This window comes from Octopus bimaculoides, chromosome 19, assembly GCF_046866305.1.
Source record: "Octopus bimaculoides isolate indiv1 chromosome 19, ASM4686630v1, whole genome shotgun sequence".
Classification (NCBI taxonomy): domain Eukaryota; kingdom Metazoa; phylum Mollusca; class Cephalopoda; order Octopoda; family Octopodidae; genus Octopus; species Octopus bimaculoides.
In genome coordinates this window covers 35,855,664-35,864,283 of record NC_142946.1, presented here as the reverse complement: position 1 = coordinate 35,864,283, position 8,620 = coordinate 35,855,664, and the positions used below count along the sequence as shown (strand labels likewise).

Below are 8,620 nucleotides of genomic sequence, written 5' to 3'. Positions count from 1 at the left end.
CATCATCATCGTCATAATCATCATCACCAGTAGCAGCAGCAGCAGCGTTCTCATTATCATCAACATCAACGCTTGCATCGCCAATGTTTACTGCCATCTTTTCCCTCCTACCCTTCATCCTCTTTTTCTTCCTCCTCCTTCACCTCCACCCGGCTCTTCTCTTCCTCCTCCTACCGGTTCTTCACTTCTCCCTCTTCTCCCTCCTCCTCCACCTCCTCCTCGTCGATGTCGTCGTTCTCATCATCATGATCATCAGCATCATCATCATCATCACTGTCGTCGACGTCATCATTATCATCATCCTCATCATCATCAATATGATTACTACTATATCTACCCTCCTCCCTTTCAACCTTTCCCCCTCCTCATCCTTCTTGTCCTTCTCCTCCTTCTCGTCGTCGTCGTCACCATCATCATCATCATCAAAGCAACAATAGCATGATGGGACACGTCAGTGTGTTATGGAAACAGTGAAAGAGTCTCTGATTTTGAATGTATAAATAACTAATTCAGGAATGGTAATTTTGAATATGTATGTATGTATGTATGTATGTACGTATGTATGTATATATGTATGTATGTATGTATGTATGTATGTATGTACGACTGGCTCCGTATATTTCGTACTAACTATATACTGTCAGTGATTCTTCACCTCCTACTCTTTATTATTCACCACCCCTACCACTTCTCCACCTCCTCCTCCTTGTCCTCCAACTACTATTACTGCTGCTACCATTACATTACTGTCTTTAATCTATATATGAGTTGAAACGGTCGAGTGGCTGTGCTATTCATCTCAGACGTACTATTTCAGTTCGATTCTACTGGAGGTTTTTCATCAGCTCGAGGGGGACATTGCACGGTGTTGTTCCCTATTGCCTAACTGGGTGAATAAATAGCCTATAGATAACTACACTGTAAATCATATATGGTAAACGGTAAAGTTTAATCACTATAGTGTTAAATCTTGTAACTCGCACATCAAGTCCTATATTGTGCTCTCCACTCCATACTATGAAGCTGATACACTAAATTATATGGTGGAAAACCTACTGTAAGCGCTGTATGGTAATTCTTTCATTGTAAGCTTTAAACTGTAGGTTCTACACACACACACGCACAAACATGTACACAGATACATACATACATACACACACACACTCACACACACACACACATATACATAGATACATACGTACCTATCAGTATATGTGGATATATGTATATATATATATATATATATATATATATATATATATATATATATATATATATATATAAACCTACATACAGACACACACACACACACACACACACACACACACACACACACACACACACATATATATATATATATATATATATACAGACATATCATAGATTCTCAGCAATCCTTCTCAAATCATGCAAATGAACCCTTGCTTCTTTTTCAGACCTTCTTAGCAAGTGGTAAGCTCCCAGGTAAATTGAAGAAGGAAATAATATGCCCTATCCACAAAGAAGAAAACAGAGTAGATGTTAAAAATTATAGGCCTGTCTCTCTGACCTCACACATCAACATAGTCATGGACTGAATAGTCCGCAGGAATCTAATTGTGTTTCTTGAAGAGAATGACTTGCTGACTGACACCCAGCATGGTTTTTGACCAGGTAGAAGCTGCCTGACACAGCTCTTACAGCATTACGACTGGGCAGCTGCTCGACCAATCAAGTGTAGATGCGATATATCTCGACTTTGCAAAAGCCTTCGATAAAGTCGACCATGGTATGATATGTTACAAACTGCATTATCTCAGCATAATCGAAAAACTTGGTGAGTGGCTACACGATTTTCTTAAAGATAGAAGTCGGGCAGTAGTGGCCAATGGAGCCACCTCAAAGGAAACATAAATAGCAAGTGGCGCTCCACAGGGCACTGTCTTAGGGCCACTGCTATTCATAATGACCCTTTCAGACATGTCCTCAGCGGTTCAGATTGCCAGCCTTGCTAGCTATGCAGATAAGACAAATTTTTCAGACGATACAGAACCTTGGAAATAATGCGCGTCTGCAACGGGAGTTGGACATAACATACAAATGAGTTGAGGAGAATAAGATGCTGTTTAATGCAGGAAAATTACAAGCCCTACGCTACCACCACAAAGCTGAATGATATTCAGACAGGATACACTGGCTCACGAGGAATTGCAATCCTTGAATGAAAATCAGTGAATAACCAGGACATTGACATGAGGAATGATGCCTCTTTCCAGGTACATATAACTAATTTGGCAATAAAATGCAAACCGCTCGCTGGATGGATCCACCGAACTTTCAGAACGAGAGAAAAGGAAACTATGAAGGTTCTTTGCAGAACATATGTCCTCAGCCGCTTGTATTGCTGCTCCCAACTATGATCAGCACAGTATAAAATTCACGGCAGAACTCGAAGCAATCCAACGAACAAAGAAGATCGTTTCAATGCAACGCTTCAGCTACTAGGAAAGGCTGAAAGAGTTAAGACTCTACTCCCCAGAACGAAAGTGGGAAAGATATGCAGTGATGTACATCTGGAAAATCGGGGAAGGACTCGTACCAAATTTTGGCATTGTGTGTATGTACATCATATTTCTCTATCTATCTATCAATCTAAATTCGCCATGTTGGACCGCTGAACTCAACACGTTTTTCTTTCATTCACTCTCTGTTTATTTCCTCGAACTACTTTCACTTGAAGAGCGTAGGCTGTAAACGTAAAAATCTTTTTCATTTTTCCCGAGCGTTAAACTAATACACTTGCTTGTTGTTCATACACCAATCTTCGTCTTTTTTTTCTATAAATTTCAACTATCTATTTATCTGTGCGTGTGTGTGTGTGAGAGAGAGAGAGAGAGAGAGAGAGAGAGAGGCTTCTTCCCAGTTTCCGTCTACCAAGTTCACTTACAAGGCGTTGGCTTGTCCGGCGCTATAGCAGAACACACTTGCCCAGTGTGACGAACAGCGGAACTGAACCCGAAGCAATTACAACAACGGCAACCGCAACTGCAGCAACAACAGCAACAACATCAATAACGGACTGAGCGTTAGTACGCAGGACTAAAGGACCTATAGCATATGTTCTGGTTCTGGGGGCTGTGAGTTCAAATCCTGCCGCATCAACTTTGTCTTTAATCCAGTAGTCCGGGGCCGTAGACTGACGGACGGCTTAGAATGTCGAACGACGTACCTCGTAGTATTTATTGCGTCTCTTTGCATTCTGAGTCCAAGATTTGGTGGCTTAATCTGCAATCCAATTTATCGACAACACCTGATCCTTAGGCGAATTTAGCGGACTTCATCGTGAAACATGTATTCAAACCAGTTTTCTGACTTGAGGTTAACTGTTTCTCATCAGTCATGAACGCCTTGAAAACAAGATGATCGTGATTGGAGTGTCTCTATCCCTGACTAAACAGTGAAAATAACTAACATAACAACAACAACAGTGGTGAAGTCGCATTGCTCAGTAATTAGAGCGTCGAGCTCACAGTCATGAGGTAGTGAGTTTGATTCCCAGACCCAAAAGTAACGTCTCCTTAAAGCATCATCCGAAGCGGGTTGCCTCCTTTGTCTCCTTACAGCTATGCCTCTCTAGTGCAGTCGTGGTTTTTTAAAATTTTAAATGATGATGATAGTGATTTTGATAATGATGATGATGATGATGATGATGATGATGATGGGGGAGTGGTGGCGGTGGTGGCAGTGATGATGACAGAGTCCATCTTGTGTAATAGTGTACAGTGTGTTCTGGCTAAATTTGACTTTTTGCCTCCTTTCTTCGGGAAAAGCTTGTATCGGTGAACAGTCAGTAGTGCTGGAGAGCATAAAGATTAAAGCTGTAGTTGAGAAAACCATGGCTAACATGAAGGATTGGAAGTCATCTGAATATTGGAAAAGCCGACATCATGAATAGTGCTTAGTGCTCTGTGAACACTGTAAAAGCCATAACACGTGACACGGACAGCTTCAACAGACATCTTAAAGCCGTGGCCAGCACTAAGGGACACAGCAGGCACTCTGACTGTATTCGCACGCCGGATTTCATCTCCACATCTTTGAACAAGACCCTTAGCTCAATTCAGATGCCAATGTGAAACAGCCGGAGACTGTAGCCAATCCCTGGCTAGAGAGGGTTGCTGCTGAAAGGCTATATGAGAGGAAGCAGGACTTGGCTCGTTGCCCTGATTGTAATCTCATGGATTACTGTATGTGACGCAATTGAGAAAGACACCAACCACTCTGCTTGCAACACCAAGGCCGAACTGATGGCCCAGATCAAGGTGTTGTAAGCTCATTCCAGGGTCACAGTAAGGAATGCATCTGCCATGTTTCGGAGCCGTTTGAAGGCCGTGGTGGAAATTGAGTGCAGCTACTTTGAATAAACTGTTATCTCCCAGCCATAATCTAGCTCATATTTTTTTTGATTTTGGAAATACTCTCATTTCTGGATGGGATGTTGTTTCATTTTCCTTTCATGCAAACTGTCAAATTTAGTCCGAACACCTTGCATATGAAGGTGGCGAACGGGCAGAATCATTTGAGCATTGGAGAAAGTGCTTAGCGGCATTTCTTCAAGTTCTTTAGTTTCTGTGTTCAAATCCTGGCGAGGTCAACATTGTCCTTCATCCTTTCGGGGTCAATAAAATAAAAACCAGTCAAATATCAGAGTTGATATATACGACTCACCTCTACCCTTAAAATTGCTGGCCTTGTACCATTATACTGTGTATGTCTGAGTATTGCACAAACACAAGAATCAAGTGATTCTTAGGGACAAATCAGTATTAGAGATTGGGTCTGTGACAATGTTGACCTTTGAATTACGGGTACAATTCATACGACGGTCTTCTGCAAAGTTTTTGCCTACCCAATTTCCTTCACATGATTTCGGTTGTCACAAGGTAGTGACAGAACGGTAGAAGATACTTGCTTAAGGTGTCCTAACATAGGATCAAACGTGTGACCTCATGATTACAAAATGAACTTGTTAACCAGAAATATTTCTACACATAAAGACAGATAACGCAAACACATGACCAAACTTTTGATTTATTAAAACGAAGAACATTAATATTGCCGAAAGTTGTGCTTCTATGACAGTCCCTTATCTACTTCATATCTGGCCCTATTTTTTTGCAGATGTCTTCCATGTATTATGTGTTCAGGCTTCCATTTCAATCGGATTCCATTGTTAGATTATACTTATCATTTTAGTAAATAATAGGTATATATCTCCCTTGCCTACGGTAAGAATTTTTGCGCGTACGTGTGTATGCGTGTACGTGTGTGTGTTTTCGTTATTTTCATAATTAATGCAATTACTGTTCATATGGAAAGATTACATACATTTGTAATTCATTTGACTTGGTAAATATTGAAATATTACCGGGCAAATATCTCAGTGGATATCAAACTATTTACCAGCTCGCTTTCACTCTATATTACGAAAGAGAAAGCAATATTGAGGTGTAATATTGAGGCAAATATCAATATTTAATCGAACAATCTTCAATAATTGACTTCTAGACTGGAAAGGAGAAAACAAATATTATGTCGCGCGACAACAACAGTAACAACATCACCACAATCATCAAAAACAACAACAGCAGCGACAAGAAGAAACCAATAATATCTTACCAAGATGGCTGAAAGAAATATCGTACTGGTGTGTTCTGCATACTAAACAGAAGCAGTAATATAGAAATCTGAAAAAGTTTCAAATAACTGAGATTATCCATGCAATTAGTAGACAGACATATACTCCTTCTGAGGAATTTTATCCCTTTTCTGGTATAAAGTATTTTCATTAGTTTATGCTAAACGTCCATGTTTGTTTTTAGACTTATTGTTAGCCCTTGTTGTATACGTTTTGAGTGATATAATACTTTCCTTTCATAGACCCCACAAGTTACTCGACAAAATTTGGCATCGTGTTGTTGTCAAGTACCAGAAGAAAAACGGTTTAGTCTCCAACGACATTCATGCTGACATGGTTGGTACATAAGGGGATGAATCTCAAGCTTTATCAACGGTACAAAAGTGGGTGGCAGAATTTAAGAGAAGGGAGAGTCTTGAAAATAACACAAGGTCTGAACGTACTGCAACTGCTAACACCGAGGAAACCATTGGTGGTGATGGATGACAGGCGGTTAACTATAAATCAAATAGCCAGTGCTATTAGCATATCCCATGAGAGAGTTGAGAATATTCTGCACAATGAACTTGGCATAACGAAAGTTGCTTTTCAACGAATGCTACGTTTTCTGACATCTGATCAAAAGTGCATCAAGATGATCACATCACAGGGAAATCTGACATTGTTTGAAGCAGATCCAGCTTGTTTCGTTAAACGTTTCCTAATCCAGAATGAGTGTTGGCTTCATCACTTTGAGCCAGAGACAAAGAGACGGTCCATGCAATAGAAACACCCCTCCTTACCCGCTCCAAACAAGACCAAGGTTGCTTCATTTGCAGGAAAGGTGATAGCTCAGATTTTTGTGTTTATTGATTATCTTTAAAAGGGCCACATCATCAGTAAAGAGTGTGATGCCTACTTACTGAGGTAATTATGAAAGGCTGTCAAGACCAAACGTCCAAGAAAACTGACGAATGGGGTCTTGCTTTATCAGGACAATTCTCCAGCACAAAAGTCCCTGCTTTCAATGGCTGCTGTGCATGAGTGTGGCATTGGACTGGGTGATCATCTTTCGTTTTCTTCTGATTTGACCCCATCTAACTATCATTTGTTCCCCAACGCGAAAAACACTTGGCTGGGAACCCGTATCGCAGAGATGATGTCGTCATATCTACTATTGTTTTTTTTTACCAACAGGATGAAATCTTCTTCACCAATTGGATTCAAGCACTGCAGCACCGGTGGAAGAAGTGCACGGGCCCCAAGTGAGACTATGTTGAAAACTAAACCTCATTTGGTCACATTCCACGTGAGTCTCGCACGTATATATATATATATCGTACGTATGTATGCATACATACATACATACATACATACATACATACATACATACATACATACATACGTACATTCATACGAGGGTTACCCAAAAGAAATCGGAATTTTGCAATATTTTTTATTCATTTAGTTTTACATGTTTACCTTTTCATCGCCTTCAAAGTATTCTCAATTTGAAGCAATGCATTGATCCAAACGCGTTTTCCATTGTTCGAAGCAATCCTGGAACTCTTGCGAAGTAATGCCTTTTAACACCTCCCTCCTTTTTTTTTTTTTTCTTCACCACTTCCACATTGGCAAATTCCGCAGCACCAGCTTTCGTCACCAGTGATGACCTTCGAAAAAAGTTCTGGATCAACTTCCAACTCTTCTTTCAGTTCACGACACGCTTTCACTCGTGACTGCTTTTGATCTTCTGTGAGCAAGTGAGGCACAAATTTTGCTACAACTCTTTTCTTTCACAATTCCTTGTTCAAAATTCAATAGCAGAAGATCCAAGACACCCCAGTCATATCAACAAATTCGTCAATTGTTCGGTGACGGTCTTCCAATATCAGTTCATGAATTTTCATGATGTTTTCATTTGTTCGGGAGGCCGACGATCGCTTTGAACTGAGTAGGTCCTCAAGTGATAAGTGATCATTCCTAAAACGTGAAAATTACTCATAAACTTGTGTATTGCTCATGACAGCGGCCTTGTAAGCTGTATAAAGCATGAAAACTGTTACGGCCGCCGTTTTCCCCCAGCAGAAAACAGAATTTCACGGAAGCACGCTGTTTCTTCGTTTCAACCATCGCAGAAATCGACGAACAGCGGAGAAGCACTGCAAAATAAAGATAAACAACGTGGCAGTATGACCTTAGTGGACGCCGCCGGTCGGCAGACTGGTGCCTGAGGGTCATATCAAGTGGCTTCTAACAGCGGAAGCCCAAACTATAACGGTGAACGTTTCCGGTTAGTTTGGGCACCCCCTCGCATATGCATACATACATACATACATACATTTACACACACACACACATATTACGACGGTCGGTTGAAATATTCATAGGCTGATCAAGATACTCTCATGCATACATGCATACATACATACATGCATACATACATACATACGTACATAAATACATACATACATACATATATACATACATGCATACATACATACAACCATACATATATACATACTACATGTGCACACACGCACGAACAAATACAAGCATGTTTGCATGCATCGATGCATGTGACAGCTAGAATTATACGCCGATCTTTGGCGTTATATTGTAAGAAGTTGTCTAACTATCTTTGCTTACCTTATATAAAGATTTTCATTTTGTTTTGTCAACAAATACGGACGTATTTCTTAAAGAATTTATAGGTTTGGTATCAGAGTTTAGTTATGCAGAATATTTATTGGTTCTCCTTCTGAATACTATATTCTTGATTAACTTAAGGAGAATATATTGGAAGACATCCAATTTCTTTTACAGCATGATGGACATTTCTAAAATTCTAATCTAAACCCTACTTTTGCGAAGCCTTCCTATCGCCTTTACTATAGCAGTAAGCCTTCCAGCAAGTCCTCTCTCTTTCCTTTTTCTCATTATTTCTGAGCAGAGATTCCTGAA

At 40.1% G+C, this 8,620-nt stretch overlaps 1 pseudogene; it reads left to right on the top strand.

Moving 5' to 3' along the window:
- The first annotated feature begins 4,286 nt into the window (after nucleotides 1-4,286).
- Nucleotides 4,287-6,627, top strand: LOC149131837 (uncharacterized; annotated as a pseudogene).
- The last annotated feature ends 1,993 nt before the right edge of the window (nucleotides 6,628-8,620 follow it).